Source organism: Trachymyrmex septentrionalis, unplaced genomic scaffold (genome assembly GCF_001594115.1).
Source record: "Trachymyrmex septentrionalis isolate Tsep2-gDNA-1 unplaced genomic scaffold, Tsep1.0 scaffold2, whole genome shotgun sequence".
Classification (NCBI taxonomy): domain Eukaryota; kingdom Metazoa; phylum Arthropoda; class Insecta; order Hymenoptera; family Formicidae; genus Trachymyrmex; species Trachymyrmex septentrionalis.
In genome coordinates this window covers 946,431-968,270 of record NW_017305179.1, presented here as the reverse complement: position 1 = coordinate 968,270, position 21,840 = coordinate 946,431, and the positions used below count along the sequence as shown (strand labels likewise).

At 36.2% G+C, this 21,840-nt stretch overlaps 1 protein-coding gene across 6 annotated transcripts in view; it reads right to left on the bottom strand.

Annotated features, from left to right (window-relative positions):
- Window positions 1-21,156, bottom strand: part of LOC108747478 (ankyrin repeat domain-containing protein 50) — an 84,796-nt gene extending 63,640 nt beyond the window's left edge. For 5 of the 6 annotated variants that reach the window (XR_001939242.1, XM_018484975.1, XM_018484978.1 and 2 more), the window contains exon 1: window positions 20,473-21,156. The gene's annotated coding sequence lies outside the window, so the exon portion shown is untranslated. Of the gene's footprint in view, window positions 1-9,018; window positions 9,181-20,472 lie in introns of those variants that run through there. The other variant, XM_018484976.1, reaches the window with a different exon arrangement.
- Between the last annotated feature and the right edge of the window lie 684 nt (window positions 21,157-21,840).

The window sequence follows — 21,840 nt, the reverse complement described above, 5'->3', positions numbered from 1 at the left end:
GATAATATTTTATATGGGTGTCCAAGAAATGATTATAAATTACAATTAAATTATATAATGATAATTATAATCATTTTCGGTTGCTATATTTATTGATAGAATTTTATATAGCAATTATCACTAATTATTATAATAGTAATAATAATAATTTTTTTCTCAATATACTAATACTGAGAAAAAAAAAGCAATTTATGTAAGTACGGATACTAGTCATATTACAGCCACGAATTGTTATACAAATTGCTCGCTTAAATAAGTTTATTTGATCGGGTGATGTCCGAAAGCTACACGAACGCTAAATCGATGTTAATTACATTTTCAGTATGCCAGTATAGGGCGCGCTTTAAGTGCAAATGTGATTAGAATTCATTGGAACAACGGTTACGGCGTAATTTTCGAGAATCGTTTAATTCCAGCTATTCAAAATATTCGAATCTCGCGAAATCAAGCTCATGCATTCACCATAAACGCGCGAAAGCTTCATCATTTCATTACAATAGTAATCGCGAGGAATTGTGTGCAATTTTAAAGGCCCGCCTATATCAAACCAGATTGACGAACTGTCTGTCATCTCGAGCATCTCTATCATTTTTTTTTTTTCCATCGACGCGAATCGGCATTTAATCGGGTCTTCCGGCACGGGAATGAATTCACGCATTCATTGTGCCAGCTGTCACCGCTCTGTCTGCCGAATTACGCGGCTTACGTCGCGAATAACAGCGCGTTGTACACGCTCGAAATTTACCCAACGACCGAATCCGTCTGAAATTCTCAGGAAAATGCGCAGCGATATCACATGGATGGCGATCGATCGAATTCGTGTTCTCTTCTGTTTCAAAAGCGTAATAAATCAGCGAACGCTGATATATCCGGAATTTGCGCGCCGACGTTCGCCGATGTGTTGATTTCTCTCCCCAATGAAAGCAGCGAGTTTTTATCATTTTACAATTATAATTCTACGAAATATCCGACGCTACGCTGTTACCAAATTTATTGGATTGGCCAGAAAGTCTTTTCATTTTTCATCTGTGCAAGTGATTCTCAACACTCGATTTAGATATCTTTAGGCTCGTCTCTGCGATATATCTCGAGTGGTCTGATCATCATCCTTAATTTGATCTCATCATTCACTGTATACTTGACCTATCAGAACATCGCTTGTCCTCAACGGAGAAATTCTCATCACGAAACTTTGCAAACCAAAATTGGCACATGCGATCATTCACACTATCTTCACTGTATATATCTTTTTTGGGTCTGCACGTTTTTTATCTTTATGATAGTAATATAGTATAACGTGGCGAAAATGTGTCTTTTGCTCTTCCATTTTTAAGTCTTTATAACAATAAACTCTATTCATCTCGATACTTTTTTTAAGTTGATATATGAACTTTTAAGTTATAAATGCATTTGTTATAAAAAAAAAATGTTTACACCTAAAACGTTTATGTCACCTACTAAAAAAACGAGAACACTTTTTGGTCCAATAAAATAGAGAATTGATTGTGTGTTTTATTATCGAAAACTGTCTTCGCTGTAATACTAATATTTATGTTTTTCAAAGCTCAATAAAAATTAATAAATCTTAATTGATAAATTAATAAATATTTATTGATAGATATTACCTGTTGTTTCTGCAGGCATTTGTTTACATGTTATAAGTATATAATAATAAACACTCCGTCATAAAGAAAATACGATTATAACGTACAAGAGGACTCGTTGATCAAAACGCGCCGAGCTCTTTTTGCAATAAGAGCTAAATGCACTAGCGTATAATTATCTTATTAGTTTAATTCAATTATCTTCAACAATTACCGTAATGCGTTTTAAATAATTGGATTAATCATAAAATTAGAATTACCTTCCATCAGCCGTATAAATTCAGAATACATAAAAGCAGTTATACATGTATTTTACATTCACGTTTTATATGATTCCATTACAAGATTGCATTCTAAAATTCCGGACATTTAACGGATCGTATCGAAATTACATCTCGTTGAAATATTTCATCGCTATACAACTGTGATGCATAACAGATTTTCAAAGCAGCGATTTTCTGAAATTCCGAATTTCGCGCCAAGCGATATCTCTCATCACGAAAACGATCTTTATTCCAACGTGTCGATGTAACTGACTGAAGTAGCACGGAATTCGTAACGCGGACGACATAATTTGAGTAATTAAGTTGACGTCATTGATAAATTAGGAGAATAACGAGAGCGTGGGACTTGAACCGTGGAAAACTGGCTTCCTGGCTGCTGCGCGAATTTCTCGTAGTGTGCTTTAAATATTCGCGAATGTAAAGAGAAGAAATTTTATTTGGAGGAAAAATCATTTCCTCGAAATTGCTATCCCGACCGTCTGAGATAAAGATTTATTCATTCACGGAATTTTTCTATTGGCACTCCATTTCCTTTGACGATCTCCTTCGAGACTTCCTTTTGTGTCTAAACGATGCAATCGAGAGAAGGAAGATGTATGTACAGGGACAAAAAAAAACTTCATGTATACGATACACAGCTGCAATATTTCGGCGTGTAGTGAAGCGCAATATCTTGTGGGCACAATGAGCTCGACTGAATACAAATGCTCAATAATCGAACGCGTTATCGCGCATTTTAACAATTCAATGTCGCACTCGGCGAGTTACGCGAACGGAGGGAAAGAAATTATTTACGTTACATGACCTCGGCGCCGTGAACCGTCACGTTGGGATACTCGCGATAAATCGTATCAATTACCATATGCAAATGCAAGACAAAGCACCGTTTAATAAGAGCGCCCCGTGAGTCATGCATGGTAACGATCGTGGGCGATCGAATGACGTTCCGTCTCGCGACGGTTTCAGATTGTATCTTAATTAAATGGACAAAATGGATTTTACATGATTTCGAGATGCTTATCAGCATCAAATTATTATTATCAGGTCTTTTTAAAATGCTGCCGGCGAGCATCGATATTAAATTGCTCGCCAATTTAATTTCTAATATTACTATTCTAGTTCTGCTAGGATTGCGTCTCCAAGATTGAAAAATTAAATTTACACCTTTATCTCTTAGTGTATTCACATCTTAGAATATACCTGGTTCAATATTGTTGAATTAACAATTTAATTGTTGAAATAAAAATTTAAGTCGAAAACGTTAATCCTTTTTACAAAAAAGTATCAAATCACAAGAAAGCAATTTTTGACACATTGAACAGTCAATTATTTCAGAAATTTAGCTTACAACATTGTGCTTTTGGCATTCAAAAATCTATAAGAAACATTTTATATCGTTCAGAGTATAAATACAAACACTTTATGTAAACTACTATTTAATTTCAAGGAAAAATCGAGAGAGAGAGAGAGAGAGAGAGAGAGAGAGAGAGAGAGAGAGAGAGAGAGAGAGAGAGTGTGTGTGTGTGTGTAAAAATCTTTACCTACATACGAATTTTGATGAAAATAGATAGTAAAGCAAAGCATTTGCTTATCAATAAGCTTGAAATACAAAACGAGATCTTATTATAAACGATTTATCTTTATGTATACCATTTATCTGTTTTTGGAGATAACACTTATGCCTCATTAGTGAAATGTTGATACATATATTGTCAATTCATTGTACATCGCAAGAATATTATTATGTTTGCGATGTAATTAGCCACGATCCGTATGCTTGTTAGTACGCTTGTTAAACAATCAATCGATGTTACAATGCCTATCCCATGTATGTTACCTTGTGACCGTACAAGGTAATAAACACGATCTCTCATTAATGTGTAAGGTACACACGGATAGTAGCACAGTCTATCCTTCATGCTGATTATTGACGTTGACGCAGGTGAATCACGTCATTTGACAAAATAGACTGCAGAAATTAGTCACATTACAGCACATATTAAACTCCCTACGGTTATATCCCGGTATATCCGAGCCATTTCGTCGAGATTATATCTCGACGTTCGACCGCAGACGTTTAAACTAATATTATTTAAACGGAAAATACGCATGAAATTATAGTCTGTATTTATTAACGACATGATAGATATTTGAGTAATTAAAACATGAAGCGCTAAAAATTCAATACCGAACATATCAAAATATTCCAAATTCAATTCTCTATTTCTCTCGTAAATTCTTTATTATTGATATTATCTCAACGAAATTGTTAAAGTAACAATAAACTCAAAGCATTGCGCATACAATCGCGAATTTTGCGAATTAAGATAAATAAGATAAAAAGTAACGTACATTTGATTGTTACAAAATAAATTCATATATTGTAAAAACTGATGGAGAAAAGAAAATGTTAAATAATATATTAGCCAGAGATAAATCGACTTCGAATTGATGATAAAACGAATTTTGTAAATAAAAAATACATAACGCCAGAAATTGGAACATCATCTGTTGATTAAAATAAATATTTCGAAAACAGCATACAATGCGGCACGCAAACATTCGAATAACATATTTTGAAATAATATGATACATCGTATAGTGCATATACTGCTATGTCATCATCGAACAGTCTCTCGTTCTGGGTTATTGACACGTGGATCGTCAGGAAGTAAATCGATATTGCGAAAGGCTCGACGATACTCGCCCACGGAAGCGACATACTGATTGCTGGTATAAAGGCCATTCTGTCGGTACTCCTCGTTTAAATATGGATCATGGAGGCACTCTAGGTCGTTCTATTCCTTGAAAACGCGTACAACACACGCGAAGGTAGCCAAAGCGTCGAAAACGCGGTCTGTTAGCGGCTCTGCGGATCGTTGGACGAACGCGATTCGCTTGTCACGATATGGAGGAATAACTGCCAAGATAACTGCCGAGAAAAATGATCTGAAGTATCCACGAGTATACGGAAATAGGTTTCCCTTCGCCGGGAATTACGCGATCGCGTTGAAATAGTGTCGGCGATGCGCGTGAAGGATTTTGCTAAAGTATTAAAAAATTTAGATACAGAGATCTAAAAATAATTTAAACCATAAAAATAATTATGTAGGAAGCTCAAACATGATGAGTAATGCGGCAAAGAGTCTTGACGTTCTAACGTTCCTCTTGAACGTCTTACATAATTATTTTGACACTTGATAGTCCAAATAAATTATTTCCAGATCTATACGCAGTGAAATATCTAAAAAATTGTTCTAATCGAAATTTGGTTAAAAAAAAAAACAAAGAAGAAGGAAGTTTTTGTATTATTCACATACAAAAAAATTATAATTATCCATACTAAATATTTCTCTCGCAATCAGTGCGTTCTCTTCACGTATAAATAACGACCTGATTTTTCATTCGTCAGAGTGTCTACATTCGACGAATTCTAAAGCACGACCTGTTAAAAATTAATTCCCCGCGCGGCTCAGCTATTGACATTTCTTTATTTCGCCCAGCAATTACAGTTATATTTTTTTATCTAGATATCTCTCCGATAGACAGTTCAAGCAATAGCGGTGGACTGGTTGATCGATCTGCCTCCGTACAAATTGTAATCATGTAACAACGAACAAAGCCAAACCTTTCTCGTGTCCACACAGCGGATATGCATATATGGTGTGTACACACAGGCGTGTAGGACGCGCCTATTTCATATTCGACACGACATAGTCACGCAACAACAACGGAGAGCCACGATCAGACATGATAGAAAAATTGCGAAAACTCGTTCTGACAATGAGACTATGCGGACTACACTGACATTTACAAGTGAAAATCCAATCATGGTACGTGCCTACAGTATAAAATCTCTTTATGATAAAGCTCGTCCATAATTACCTCGGTTTAAATTTCAAAGAGAAAAAGAGCGAGGACAGTCTAATTGCAGAACTTGCTCTTACCATCCATTTCCACCCACACTTAGATTTAATCTCTGTTTAACTTGCTTCTCACCCTTTTCTAGTTCTAGAAATAAGAAAGCGATAAAAAAGTTGAGAAAACGGAAATAAAAGTTAATCAACATTGATGGAAATGGACATTAATCAAACTGCACCGCTAACCCCGTTCGCATATTTCCAGGGGAACGCGAGAAATAAAATGAAATATAATCACTAATCGCGCTGTACGTGAAATGCAAGTGATTAATTCATTCTAATCGTGAAAATCGAATCTAATCTCGAGCAAACGTCAGATCATAATATATGCAGATATTCCCACCTCAAATCACATCGATAGATCGAACGGTAAACGCCGTAAAGATAAAACTACTTGTGCACCTCGCTTAGGTTTATAAACGTCTAAATAATACAAGGAAATGTCTAAGTGCTCTGGAAGAATATTTACGAGGCGACACATCGATCAAGATTATCTTAGGCGACGCCTTGGCGTGCATTCGTACATTCGAGCGTATTGATTGATAGATAGCGAGCTCTTTGCGGCGAAAAATCGGTCGTGAATGGCCGAGGCGCGCGATTTAATTTATGGCCACGAGAAGTACGATCGCTTCTAGGAATCAAACGCGATTATCGCTCTTTTCTCCTCGCTTTGCTTTCTCTGAAACGTCCGCAATGCATCTCCAAGCAGCACGTAGAGCTGGCAACGATGGCTGGCAACGAAACTAACGAGTATTTGCTGGGTGCGTAAATAGAGGTAATTATATATAATGACTATAGAAAGAGAAAGAGAAACGCGAAATTGAATGAAAGAGAAATTCATTATGAATATACCGTATTGATGAAATGACACAGAATGGTCAATTCAGACTTGGTGAAACACGAACACGATCTCGAGAATCAAATCGCGACATTGTACTTTTCCTCTTTCACGAACGTTTGCGTGAGCCTATGATTTATTGGTTGCCATTTTATTTCATATTTTATAGACCATTCCGAGTTGCATTGAACGATCGTATAATAGTAAGACTCCTGCACTCGAGGAATCATCTCACGTAATGATTCACGATCCGCTGCAGTAAGGATGAGATTGAGATGCTGCGACGTTTCTTCTTCCTCCTCCGCTTCTTCACGAAAGCAATAATTCCATAGAACGAATCGCGCCGTTGCATCGAAAAATCGAAGCTACGTAGATAAGCACGGTGAATTTATCTGATCTATGATAACCATACCGTTATCACTGTGCTGCTTGTTTTTATCGCAACGCGAAAAAATTTTGTGGAATTCGAGGTAAAGGTATTCGAGCGACTGGAGAAACACTGGAGAAAAAAACTTGGGTATTTATTCAAGGAAACGGAGTCGACACAGGCCTCCGTGTTTTCACAGAAAACATAGAACGGAAAAATATTTACGGATACGGGAGATACTAATATGATATCGATTACAGTAATAAAGCAGTATTAAAGCAGTGACAAGTAAATTAAAAGGAATTTTAATAGGAATAATAAATAGTTATGCATGGAAAAGATTGCGATGTACGATATCAAATAAATTAAGATATGTGAAAAGCTAATTAAACCGAAAGAAATCAATTAAATATATATATCTTTTTTGACCGGATAATAAGGCGGGTATATTTATACCTTCAATTCATTAAACGGGCATCCGTTTTCATCCATATTTCCACGCAATTGCGTGTGTTTAATTACCCGTTTAATTGCCACGTTAATCCGGAGAAAGATACGACTCGATCGAGCAGCATTTTCCGCGAGGCACGATCCTATCTGCGATTATTCTCGAGTCTACCGATCCGGTGTCAAGCTAATTCGACGAGCGAAAGGTAGAAAATCGATTAAGCCGCAGTAACTGTACGTGGGAGATACGTTTGATATCTCAGACTTTGCACTTTTTTTCGGCCATGAATTTTTCTTATATCGACAACAGTAATAATATAGTAATAATAAAACAATAATAAATAAAAGAAATTTCAACAGATAAATGATAAATATATACATATATGATAAAGTTTAATTCGTTAGCTGAAATATTCTCGTACATTTAATACGCAATTCTTTTTCCAATCTTTTAATCTTCAATGTAGGTGTAATTTCTTATTGTACGTAACTTGTGAGCACACACACGGGAAAGATTCATAAAAATACTATATTTGTCTAGCGGATCGATTTTGCCAAAGTACATAAAAGTAGTCAAAAAAACTTCAATACAGATTTGAAAAACAGTTACGCAGAATTTGGAAACTGATTGTTGCAATATCAATATTTTTTACAGCAAGTTTTTTTCACACAAATATTTTGATGGCTCAACAAAATTTATTTCCAGATCTGTAATCTAACTCAATTTTTAGTTTCAGCGAAACCATTCTTTCCACATAGATTACAGTCGTTAAAACTGAAGTAAAAATGAAACGGTTTTTTTTTTTCTTTTAGTCACTGAAAGCTCCATTTGTCAAAATGTTACACATGAATTGCGGCGAACTCGATCTGCCACACACCGGAAAGAAGCATAATTTCAGTTGAAACGTTCGTCGGTACAAAGTGGCTTTAACGCGGCTTCCATCTGGCATATACGATCCATACGTTATATCTGCACGTGCCAATATTAAATTCGCGTACATTCCAGGGCGCGGTCCAACTACGAGCCGATATCGCACACGTTTGCTCGTTCGCGTACTAAAGCATTATATTCTCTATCGAACAGAACAAACCGCCATACTGTACCCCACCTCCCAATTACGATTAAAGACGTCTATTAAGCTAGCACAACCATTTGAGTATATTATACAATACGCCATGCAATGAAAATGCGTAGAGAAATGTTTATTGCTACTTTATCATAAATTGATCGCTCAATTCTCGATTTCGTTTCATTAAAAATAATGAACTGTACTAATTCGAAATATTAAAAATTAAAGTTGAACGAAATAGAAAAAGGAAACATACTTGGAATGAAAGGTATACTTGTTGTTAATTAGGTCGTCGCTGCGGGAAAAGATAAGCGAGTTTTAATAGAATCGATGTTAGATTGGCGTTATCTATAAAACGTCTAAAGAAAAAAGAAAAAAAAATAAAAAAAAAATAAAAAAAAAAGCAGGAAAGAGACGTAAGGTAAATAAATTTACAAATCGAGAAAGTTAAGCGGGGAATATTATGGGAACTGCTCTTAATGTTTTACCGTCTGATTAATCTGATATCACTGACGTTTTATCTGCACGCCAAACGTAACTTCGAGTACGAACAGATCCAGAAGCGACGTTTATTTCTCTCGTAGATCTGAACGCGATAACACCGTGAAACATTTTATCGTGGGCGATCCATAATCGTTATCGCGACCGGCTTATCCCTCCGCTTCACGTTAAGCCGATACAACAACCGTGAGTAATACTCCCGCAGGCTTTTCCATGTACACTGACTGCACCGATGCAGATGCCGCGCTCGGATAGTCGCGAGACGGGAGACAGGAAAAGTGGGATAATTCGGGTACTCGGGAAAGAAGCTAAATTAGGAAGCGCGAGCTGACATCCGCTCAACGAGATCGCGCTCCTCGTCGGCGTGTAAAACGGCGTCTACGGTGAGATTTCAAAGCGCAAAACTGAAGCTCTAAGCCCGAAAAAAATTGACCAATCGCAGTCAAATATCATACGAAGAGAATAATCGACTATGACCGATCAATTTTTTACGGCTTGAGGCTTGAAACTTAAGTTTTACGTAAAAATCTTATCGTAACGCCGCAGCAAGTCCCTGCTTTAAACGGTCACAAGCCTTGAAGTTGTAAGAAACTGATCAATCACAGTCGGTTATTTTTTTTTTCCACATTCGACTGTAATTGAAAATATAAATAAAAGAGAGCCACAAAGCTAGATGTCTTAAGCGAAAGTCATGTATTTAAAATTATAATATAATAACGTAGACGTATCGGTCAAGATTTGACCATCATCAGTACAAACAAAAATAGAGATGTCAAAATTAAAAAACATGAAATTAATAAAGATGTCAAAAATGAAAACATAAAATTAAACGCCAATCCGAAAGATTGTAAAACGCTTTTCAATTCGCTTATGGTACGCAATAACAGAGTAATTTGACAAAACTTGAAGTTCAACATTACTTAATCGCTAATGAATTTCCATTACACGTAGGATTTTTTATTACAAGAAGCGACCTGTTTATTAAAGTGCGACTCCGTGTGCCAAATACGTAATTTCCAGATTCCAATTGAAATAAAAACAGAACAAAAAAAAAAAAGAAATGATTTTTTAACACTATTACTTTACAATATTACTGTAAATTCTTATTCGTGCGAATTAATTTAGTACTGTAATCGGTCAATTTCTTACAGCTTGGACTAAAGCCAGCTAAACTGGAGCCAAAAATACGTAAAAAAAAAAAACGTAGACTACTAAGATGTAAGCAGTAGGTGAATCGGCCAATCGCTGCAGTGGAGAATACTTTACGTTCTCTACTATGATAGGCCCGATTTACTTCAGTCTTATTGCCTTAGATTTTTTTTTTATGTGTTTCTAACCCAACACAGACGGAGCGATGGACAATCTCGGTGCCGGAATGGTTGATAACTTTATACGTGCGCGCGTGCGCGATTTGCATATCGTACGTTACGTGTCGGTACGCTGGTACGCGAGGCATCTCGTAGAAAGACGTGCATAAGGGAGCAGCTGGGTCAATGACGTCAAAAGCCACCTTATATATCCCCTAGCAGCTACCTAGCCGGAAGGGAATTCATAGGAAGAAGCTACAAACACACACACGCGTGTACATGCACGCGGGCGTCATACGCGTTCATGAAACCGCGACAACTATCTTATACTTTTATTCCAAGTGCTCTATGATGATGAATACAGAATGCAATGATCGCGAGTGCACCGTCGAGATAAGCGCGAACATGTACGGCCGAGTCGTAATCATGCCGCGTTACGGTGTATCTGTAGGCAGATCGAGATATTTCACCTGTTTATGAGCCTCTCGAGGTCAAAAGGTAGACCTTATTAAATTGTTACATTTAAATTCTGGGAATCTCCGCGACTCTTATTTTTCATCCGTCTTTCAACCGCGAAGTCATATATCTTCCTTCTTCCGACATTCTCGAAGAAAAAGTCACTTCTCCTTTATAGATTACTGATACTGTCAAATCTAATACCGGCCGATTTATTACTGAAAGATAGTAATTAATTACTTATTTAAGGTACTACAACGGTGGATTGAGAAAAAAAATGATCGCAATTATCATAATTATAATTTACAGTCATTTTTTGGGACGATTATCTATATTTATACTTGTTTTTTTAACCATGCAAATATAGTAAAATTGTGCTATTAATAATAACAAACGCTGTTTGATAGTCTTCTCTTAATATATTTTTTAATTATTATTATTACCACATAAATAATTAGTGAATTTAAGAAAATAATTATGTTCATATAATTGCATTTCCTGAATAAAAATATTTATTTTGATTATATCTTGATATTTTATTATACATTACTATTTGAAATTATCATAACTTGCAACACAATTTTTTTCTGTTTGAGAGAACCATGTACATGATTATTATTACTAATATTATAGCAGTAATAAAATCGTAGAACTGGAGCTCCTAACTAACTAATTATTTGACCACATAGTTATAGTCATAAAAACCAAACACTTTTCTATCATGCTTAAATAAGAAATGAATTACTGTCTTTCAAATATTCAATTAGCCCAGTAGGTATTAGATTCCTGATTTCAGAATAAAGATAGTTAAGAGCGATCGAATGATACATTTTTTTCAAATATTTCGATTCGCCCTTTTGAGAAACCTTGAACTTCAATGCTCTCGATGTGCATATCATGTTGAAATTTTCAAGACTGGGTGTCCCCAGAACCTGTTTGCAAATCACAAAGTTTCGACGATGTTTGAATTACAGCGACAGAGATAATAATTTATGTATAGTTCTTTGCTAATAGCATGCGAAAGTTACGCTCAACTCACCGCAAATAGGTGGTTGCACGACGAGTTTCGCCGGTGACCATCCCATCTAACGCATCCTCTGTCATATATAAGCACATACTCTCGCACGTACAAGACTTGACCGCTGGCAAAACCCAATGTCGGGAACTGTCGACTTGTACCGGCGGCGTTGTCGATGGTCCGACAGTTTCCCAAAAGACCAGGTCGATACCCGACAGCGATTACTTGTTTCAAGTTTAACTTCAATGCTTACGAAAAGAGCCCTTTCTAATGTAAGATTCTTATTTGTGCAAATAATCTTTGATATTTCACTTCATAATCGTTTCAAAGTCACGCAAAAAATTTATGAAAGTAATCCAGTTTCTATTCGTAACAAAAAGAAAGGGCTGCTCTTCCATATAAAATCCTTGACATTTCACTCTTAATCATTTTAAATCATTTTAAATAATCACGCAAAAAAAAAAAAAAATAAACAAAACCGATCCAGTTTCTACTTCTACAGAAAAAAAAGAGCCCTTTTAATGTAAAAATCCGATTTGTGTGTAAAGTACTCTTTGATATTTTCCCGCAAATAATTTTAAATAGCCACGCAAAAATAGAACTGATCTAGCAGTCTTTTTACTGTATATAAAAAAAAAACCAGTTTATAAATAACATACAAATACCATGTGTAAAAGCAACATATAAATAGAAGTTTTTAGTTTGTGTATTTATTTCATCTATTTCGCCCGTTTTCTTTACCTCGTTCCTTTAATACATCCAGTTATGATCGTCTTACTGTACTTAGTTAGTCCAGTGCAATATGATACAAGATAGAACTCGCGATACGATGTAAGAAGGGCTACACGTTCTGTGTTTACGTGATATCTTTTTTAATAAATTCTAAAAGAGCTCGACTCCAACCGGAAAAGAGATTCTCTCGATTTCTTCTTGAAATAATATTCCGCCAGTTCCTGTATTACATTTAACGAAAGCCCTGAAGCTATTACACGGCATACGTCTTTGAGAAAGGAAAGACGAGCATAAAAGAGAGGAGCAGCTGGATCGATGACGTCACTACCTGTCTTGCAACTCTGGTAGCACCCTAGGGTATGGGTCAGCATCACGGGATAATACATGAGAGAGAGAGAGAGAGAGAGAGAGAGAGAGAGAGAGAGAAGGGAGCTGCGTTCTCAGACTACTATATGAATTTGAGAAACATCATTTGTATACCGGAAAGGGTTTTCTCGTAGCAGAAGCCACGACCTAATTCATGGAGACGGGGAAACACGTAACTTGATTTAAAATTAATTTCCCCTGCGAAATCTACCGACGTAACGTCGCGCGCGATAAAGTCCGCTTAATAGTAATAGATTAATATAATATTACTTAATTTAGAAATGAAATAATAAGTTAAATTTCTAAAGAAGAATCTTATATTACCATGTCGTATTATCTGAGATTATTCCACTTTCGTAATCATTTTGTCACACAACTTCTCTCGCGTAACGAGAGCTCATTCATCCTCCCTCCCCTTCCCCGGAAATTTGATCGAAATCTGGGAAAGCTGATATATCGAATTGACACAGAAATTTTATCTGAATGCAAAGGCAAAGAGGTAGGAAAAGAGAGGTAGAATGAACAACGAAATGGCTAATTAGCCGACAATAAATTTACGTTACGGTCGACGTACGTCACGAGATTAGTTACCGTGCTACTTAAGATCGATTATATCAATGACTAATGCCCGTAAGTTATGTTCGCGTTCAGTGCGACGCGAACTGCACCAAGAGTATGAGATTTATATTCGGAACTTGCTATTCAACTTTTTGAAGTGGCGGGATTAATTCGCCAGCCAGTCGGACAGCGATAAAGATATCTCGATCCGCCATATCTCGAGCCGAATCCAATTTTTCAACTTTATCGAATAACTCAAAAACGAACGCGGCGAATTGCATCCGCAGCACATTTCTCTTGCTTTCCGATGTAATGTATTTAACAACGGAAAATACGCTGGAATTTTTACCCCCGTTGCGCGATACAATTTCGCGAAATATTATAAATGCGTTTCACGTTAGAAAATTTCATTTAAAGTTCTATTAAGAGAACAAACTTGCTTGGACGATTCGCGAGCTTAATAGAGAATGCTGAGAGAATTAATGTTGAGTGCGTCTGTTATGTTCTCGAATGAAATATTGTGCGAATGTACCATCTGCGCAAAGAGTAATGCGTCGCACTTTGCACTTTTCATATGGTTTTTTTTCCTTTTTTTTTTTGTAAAACTAATGCCCTACTTTTCCGGAAATACACAATATTACAAACTGAAGCTGTTAACGATTCGAATCGTTCATCATTTCGAGCAATCGTAAAGCATATTTTACGTAAACAGAAAGTACGGTTGAAATATTAGGTCGGGGAAAAAGTTTCTTCGTATTTTGAAAAATTTTTTTGCTCAAGTTTTTCATTTGTTGCGAAATTTTCGTTGCAATTGTATCATTCGTTAGTCGAGCAAAGTTTCAGCTTTAAGAATCTGTTTTTTAAATTGCGGTATGATTTTTATCGGGGTAATGAGCAATCAAAGTCAGAATGCTCCTTTACTTAATTCGCAAATAACTCAGAAACAAAAAATTATTTAGGAACATTTTTAAAAAATAATCTTGTAGGGAAAGCTTCAAGCTTTCACGATAGATAGTCGAACATTTTCGTAAATTTTTTTTGGGCACGTGAGAGACCTCCAAAGTGAAAAGAAAATTTTTAATTTTTTTTAGGTCGTAGTTTTTTAAATGTAAAAATCACCAAACTCACAGAAACTCAAAAAATACAAGTAACCTTTCAAAAATATAGATTTCAAGCTTTAAAAGTCTTTTTTTTAATTTAAATTTTGTTCATTTTTGACGAAGATATTGTATGTACAATTTTAAATTCAAAAATACGCAGAAATGTTTTCCCCGATTCAATATTTAGAAATTTAATTAAAGACAGAAACAGATCTAAAAATAATTTTGTTGAGACTGTCAAAATAATTATGTAGAACGCTCAAATTGGTTGTCAGAATGTTAAAATATTTTGCAATATTGCTGTCAACACTAAAAAGTTTCACACTATTTTGATAATTCAACAAAATTATTTTCAGATTTGTATCTAGCTAAATTTACTTCAGCAAAACTGTTCTTTCCGTGTAAGATAATGAAACTTAATATACAGAATATATATTGTACAATACATAAAATATATAAAATAATAGATAAATAGAATATATAAAATACAATAGAAAAATATTTTTTAAAGAATTTTCTTTTTTGAATCACAATCACGTCGAAAAAATTAACATTTTGATATGTCAGATTATCTTAATTATTCCGAATCTAATACTCTCAAAAAATTCATTCGTAAGTTAATTCGGAATCTCGGAAAATTAAGAAAAAAATCAAATGTGTATTAATTCACTATTTTATTTCCTTTCATTTTCGGCTCAGTGACGAAGGTTATCAGCAAAACGTGACAGTTGACAATTTGTAATTTAAAGCAGCTTTCGATAAATGCATATTTAAAAATGATATTTTATTTACAGACTGACGGTGGCACGTTCTATTTTTATGGCATCTATTTGACACTTATCTCTCTAACGTCGCTTTACATTTTAGTTTCGACTTTTAGTTCCGAGACTTTTGTTTCAATTTCATGCTACCTGGAGCAGATATGAAATGCAAAAAAGTCACAGAGGACTGTAACAAAATGTCTCTTTTCAACGGAGCTTTCTCGAGATAGCTGCGATCGTTAAATATTATAACTCGAGCTGCATATTTTAATCCTTTGTTTCTATTCCTCTAAAAACGCAAGGCTAAAAATTTACATGCACAAAATGGATTTTGTACAGCATCTATACAACATTGTTAAATTTATAACGTCAAACTATACCCAATTTCAGTTATTTTTAACCATTTTTATAGATCGCTACTGAATATATCCTTAATTTAACTAAAATAATGGGATTAAACAATTTAATTTAAAAAAGTGTATTAAATTTGACTCATATCAAATTTAGTTTATTATTTATTACTAAGTGCATACTTCGATGCATATATTAACACGGACGTTATTTACTAGTCACAAAATTAAAAATAATAAAATGTTATTTAATCCAAGAGATTTGATTACCATCGCTCCTTTGATATCTAACAGTAAAGCAACGAACAGAACCCGCAAAAATTAATATTAAATTTGTCGAGTAATATTAACAGCTGCCTCTGCAAAATCGTGATTTTATCTCGCAACGTCGCATGTCCATGGAATTTTGCTGAAACGGAAATGAACATCCGTCAAAGTTTTGCTAAACACGGCACGTTGAGAGCGTTGATTCCGTCGATCGATCGAGGGATAGCCTCGATGCATCGTAGAAAGTTACACTTAGACAATTTGCCATCAAGCCACTCGTAAGTATTGATCGACGCGTCCAACGAACGACGCCGTCAATCGTATACCGTCGAATTTCATCTTTTGTGACCGAATAATCGTTAGGACGTTTACAAAGCAAACACATGTGAACACGATAAGCACGCACTGAGTCCTGAGAGAAAAGTGGGTATTTATGACTATTATTGTATGGTAAACTAATTATGGTTAGAAGCTCCAGTTTTATGGTTACTGCTACTATATAATGTTAGTAATTATAATAGTTCTCACATTATAAGTTCTCTCAAGCATAAAAAAAATTGTATTATAAATTATGATAATTTCAAATATTAATACAGTAAAATATCAAAATGTAAATGGTAAATAAAATAAACTTATTAAACTTTAAAATAAAATAAAATAAATAAAATAAAATTTACTGAATTTTTATTCAGTAAATGCAACTGCAATTGTAGTAAATATAATTACATCCAGATCACATATAAATTTGGATTGTAAAGTTATCAGGTTAACGTGTCATTCTATTAATAAAAAAAAAAGTGACAGTTCTAACAGTGCTTTTCATAGTTCTGCAGTTCCTTATTAAAATAAAAAAAAAGTTCCGCCTTTTTTTATACTAAAAAATTAAAATTTAAAATATAATATATGAATTGAAAAAGAAAAAATATTTCCACTTTTGACTACAGTTTCCGTTAATACTACTCAGGTTACACCAATATATGTAATTTGAAAACAAAACTCCAACAATTTAACCACCAATTTGTAACAGACTTCAAACGTAGAAAACATCACGACACTTGGAAAAAAGTATCGTGACGATACGAGCTGGACGAGGGACGTTGACAACTTCGTTCGTTAACTCATCACCGATAGCCGATATCGCAAAAGGAGGGGCATCAGAGGGTATCGCGAAGATACTCACGTGAAATGTCAGGTGGACGAGTTCGATTTTGCGATACGAATCGGGTTAAGCCGAGCTAGATTGAAGCATCTTCGAATGCGCGAGTGAATTTGTTACAGTCGGATTACCAGGGCGGCTTTTGTCTCACTACCTTAATTAGACTTCGCGTGCAATAAAAGTACGACTCGCGGAGACATGTCTAATTAGCGACGGTTATGCCCCGTCGCGCGGTATAATCTCCATCGTCCTGGAAGACATATTATCACCGGCGGCTTTCACGAACGAGGTACACGTGCAAGTACGCCCTATGGGTGGCTGTGGATGTCAGGACCGTTAGAGTACGATAATATTTTAAAGAGAACACATGTGTGCTTTCGCGGACGCCTGTTGTTCCTTCGTCATGTCGTCGCGGAGTCTCGGCGAGTAACCGCGATTAAGGGGTCTAACCACCCTGGAACTTGGAGAAAAATTCGAACATTTCTTTTTTCTTTTGCATCTCTTGAAAGTTTGAACCTTTGAGAATATTTCAAGCCAAGACTCGAGATGAGGCAAGACCATTTTAGTATATAAAAAAATCGTTTCGAATCTTCGCGTTTTTTTTTTTTTTTTTTTTTTCGAAATCATGTGTTTTTCAAGACGGGTGTAAATTCTTGTCCGAAACTAACAATCCGATTGACTTCAATTTTGGCAGGAATATTCTTAAGAAGATTATTTATCGTGTAACGTTACGATTTTTTTTTATATGTTAATCTATTTATTTGTAACCAATTTTTTAAGTTGTTCTAAGTTGGAAAAAAAATGTTTCTTTCCACATTTGTCAACAAAAAAAAATCCTACGTTACACGACAGCTGTTACATCTGTTTACAGGAGAATATTTTGTTTTCTGATTTCAAACCACCCCCGCCCTTGGAAATGTTACACCCGTCCAATCAAAGGAGCTTTGCGCGAATTGCTCTATAGCTTAAACTGTTTAATTAGTCTGTTTCAAAATTTACAAATTTACAGTTTGAACAGTGTATATTACACATATAAAATATAAGTAATTCTACGTAATTAATTTTTTAAAAAATCTTAATTTTGTGCTTGTTTTAGACCCTGTCAGAGTGGTTAGACCCCTTAAAGTCAAAAATACATTAAAAAAGCGTAAGGCAGTAAGATAATATAAGCAGTAAGCGAATTGACCAATCATATAGTAGAGAACTTCTTCTATACTATGATTGGCCAATTCATTTACTGCTTAAGTTTTTTGCCGTGGCTGTAACACATTGCAGAAAAACTTGAGCAATGAGACTAAAGATACACAGAAAAATATAAGTAGTAAGCAATAAGATATATAAATTAGCCAATATCGTAAATAGTAGCAAATCTAAAATATTGACTACATTTACACGGCACGCTTAATCGGATTTAATAACATCCGTAGTTATGAAATTAGCCAATCATAGTTGTTCCTCGAAAGAATGGAACGACTGTGATTGGCCAGTTTCATAACTATACAAATATTATTAAACCCGGTTTAAAGGTGCCGTGTAAATATAGTCAGTGATTGACTTACTGCTTACATTTTTCTATGTATCACAGCTTTTACTGTAGCTTTGACGTACATTTTTTGCAATCCTTTGTTTCTAAATCTTTCCAAGAATGTGAGAAAGCTTACACACTCGATATTTTTCTAGCGTACGTGTAAAAAACAAACACGTCTCTAGGAGGAAGAGTCGTTTTTCAAGTCGACCAAGGAATCTCAAACAAAAAACACGGCAAAAAAGAACAAAGCGTGCTCGATAGTCATCATGTATTATTTCGTTTTGCTTGTCATTCATTACACCGTAAGTTCTTCGTGATTACAAAATAGCGTTTTTTAAATGCAAAAAAAAATTGCGACATTATATTAAAATATCTACATATTATCGACTTGTGATTTTAAACACTCACCTATCTTTGCAACAATATCTATTAACAGTCACTTAAATTGTTCGGTATTGAATATGTTTGGTAAGTTCCTAAATTATTATTAAACAAATATTATATATATATATTTCTCTTCCGCGTAAAAACTAAAGTGTTTATAATAACCGCAATTAATTTTATAATAATCGTCATTACATTGCGATTAATTTCTAACATTCGTATTTTCAGTGGCATTTTCATTATAATAGTGACTACATTATATAACATTCAATAATAGGTAATAATAATAATAATATGTATTATGCAGTGTAACTTTTTTAATAAATGATGCAATACGGTATAATAATAATAATAATGCAATAAACGATATCGCACATTTAATGTTGAAATAATGCTCGAAAATCAACACTCCTTTCAATAATAATATCATTATATTAAAATCGAAATTTTCTTACGAATTTATATAATGAAAACTTCCTTTCAATAATTTTGGATAATTTAAAGAATATTTCTTTTAAATTTTAATAAATATAAACCACGCGTATTATGTAAGACATAACATTCACGTGAAATGAAACAAGTACAAGTTACGTTACTAAATGTGATTTTGATTGATGTAACCTTTAAGAACTTAGAAAAAATAAATAAATAAATATTACGTATAAAATATTTCCGTGAAATACGATTTGTCAGAAAATGATGAGCGACTTGCAAGTAGCATATCATATATCTCCGTAGAACGTATCAAACAGAACTAATCTCGTACTTTGACAGCCACGAGTATTTCGCGTTTGATATTCTATCCGGAGGCAGGCAAAACACAACAAGGAGGCAGAATGAGCCCCTTGTGCGTGATCGTGAACTTGACTTTGTGCGTAAGAACAGTTACTCACGAAGGTTATTCGATTCGCGCGGCCGTTTCTGAGTATTATTTCGAGCATTATCATCGTATCGCACGTGGGCCTCTCCGTTCTAATTTCCCGTTAAGCGAAGCCAACGTTAACAGAAGGCAACATCAAGCGGGAAGAACCGAGAGTCCCATTCTCTCTCCCATGTATCACTATCCACCAAAACCTTTTACAGTGAATCTCTGAAGAAAGAAATTTCACTTCCAAAATCTTAGATCCAGTTCCACAAACGTAAGATTAACTTTAGTCTCGGTTCAATTTACTCTCCTCATCTTTTTTAAAATTGGAAAAAAGTGAGGAGTAAATTGAACCGAGAATTAAAGTTAATCCTACCTTTGTGGGGCCGAGTCTTAAAGATTGACATTCCAGTCTTTTCCAAGACTGGGAGGACTTTGTAATTTTCACCTCATTTCAAGATACACGATCGACCTTCCCCCCCTGGTTCAATTTTCACTCTCTAGAGTGAAATTTCAATCCAAGGAATTTAGCTAATAAAGAAGGACACGGACGAAGATCACTGGACGTGGTAATACAAAACTCATCGACTTACGTCAAGTGGGACCAGCTCTCGATCGATACGACGACTGTATGTATGTAGGTCTTCTCTCTCTTTCTCTTACGTCCGCTGCTGGCCTCCCTCGCTGTCTTCTCCCTTTGTTCCCTCGGCGTTAACGGGGCCTCGGTGGAGAAAACATCGGTGCACACAGAGGCGAGGATCGCGATGCGCGACGAGGAAAGTAAAAACCCGACCTTAGCCCTCGCGCTTTGCGGCCCGAATGCACAGAACAAAAGATTACAAACGAGAGAACACAGAGCACGGCATAATACACTCGTCTCCTCCCCGCCCCCCCCCCCCCGAGAGCGTGTCGCGTCACCACAGCTGGTACAGTCGCGTCTCGTAGAACAGCTCGATGTCGTCGCTCCTCGTCGAACGTTACGAACGTCAAAGCGAGCGAGAGATACAACGCGCGCGCGCGACGGAGGGAGAGAGATGCGTATATATGGCCGGTCGACTTCCGCCAAAGTCGCGGTTGGCTAGCCTTGCTCGTCGCTAGAAACGACGCGATCGCGCGAGCGAACGATATTTTCTTGCTTTCCTTCTCTCTCTCTCTCTCTCTCTCTTCTTTCCTCCCGGCGGGAGTCTCGCGTACGAAAGGCCGAGTCGAAAGGAGCCGCTTTTGTTCCGAGAGAACGGAGAGAACGAACCGAACGAACTTCGTCACCTCCACAGCAGACACCGCGGGACTGAACTGAAGTGAGGCGCCGGCGTGCTTCCCCCTCCTCACCGCGGATGCCGCTCCTATCCCCACTCCGGCGCCCCTCCCGCGTCGACAGCCGAGTGCTCCAGCGCTCGTGCTTCTGCGCTCGTGTATCTTCGTGGCCTTTCGCTCATCTCGCCTCGCCTAAACTACCACGTCTCTGTTTCCGCAGCGATGCCTCAATCTCTCTCGTTCACTCGCGCTTTTCACTCTCGTCCTCCTTCTCCTTCTACTTTCCATCTTGTCTCCCCCCGCCCCTTCATTCTGTGCTCCCCTCTCGGGAAACTGTGGGGTTTCTCTTCTACCTTCGCCGAGGGACTCACCTGTCGTTCGTTCGGTATGCTCTCCGGTTAAAGAGCCTCTTCGTCCTTTTTCTCTTCTTTGTTCCTTCTTCTCATACTTTTTCTTTTTTCTTTTTTTTTTTTTACCTCTTATATTACGTCTCTTCGATCCTTCTCTCCTCTCTCGTAATCGTCTCTCTGTATACCGCTTCGCTTTTCTCCTCTTCATGATTCTTCGTGTGATTCTCTTCGCTTTACCACCTCCTGCGTCTACATCGTTTTATCCCATCGTAACGCTTACGTATAATGACGCTTCTTGTGCTCTGTACATATATACGCATTATAATTCCTTTTCTCTCTCTCTCTCTCTCTCTCTCT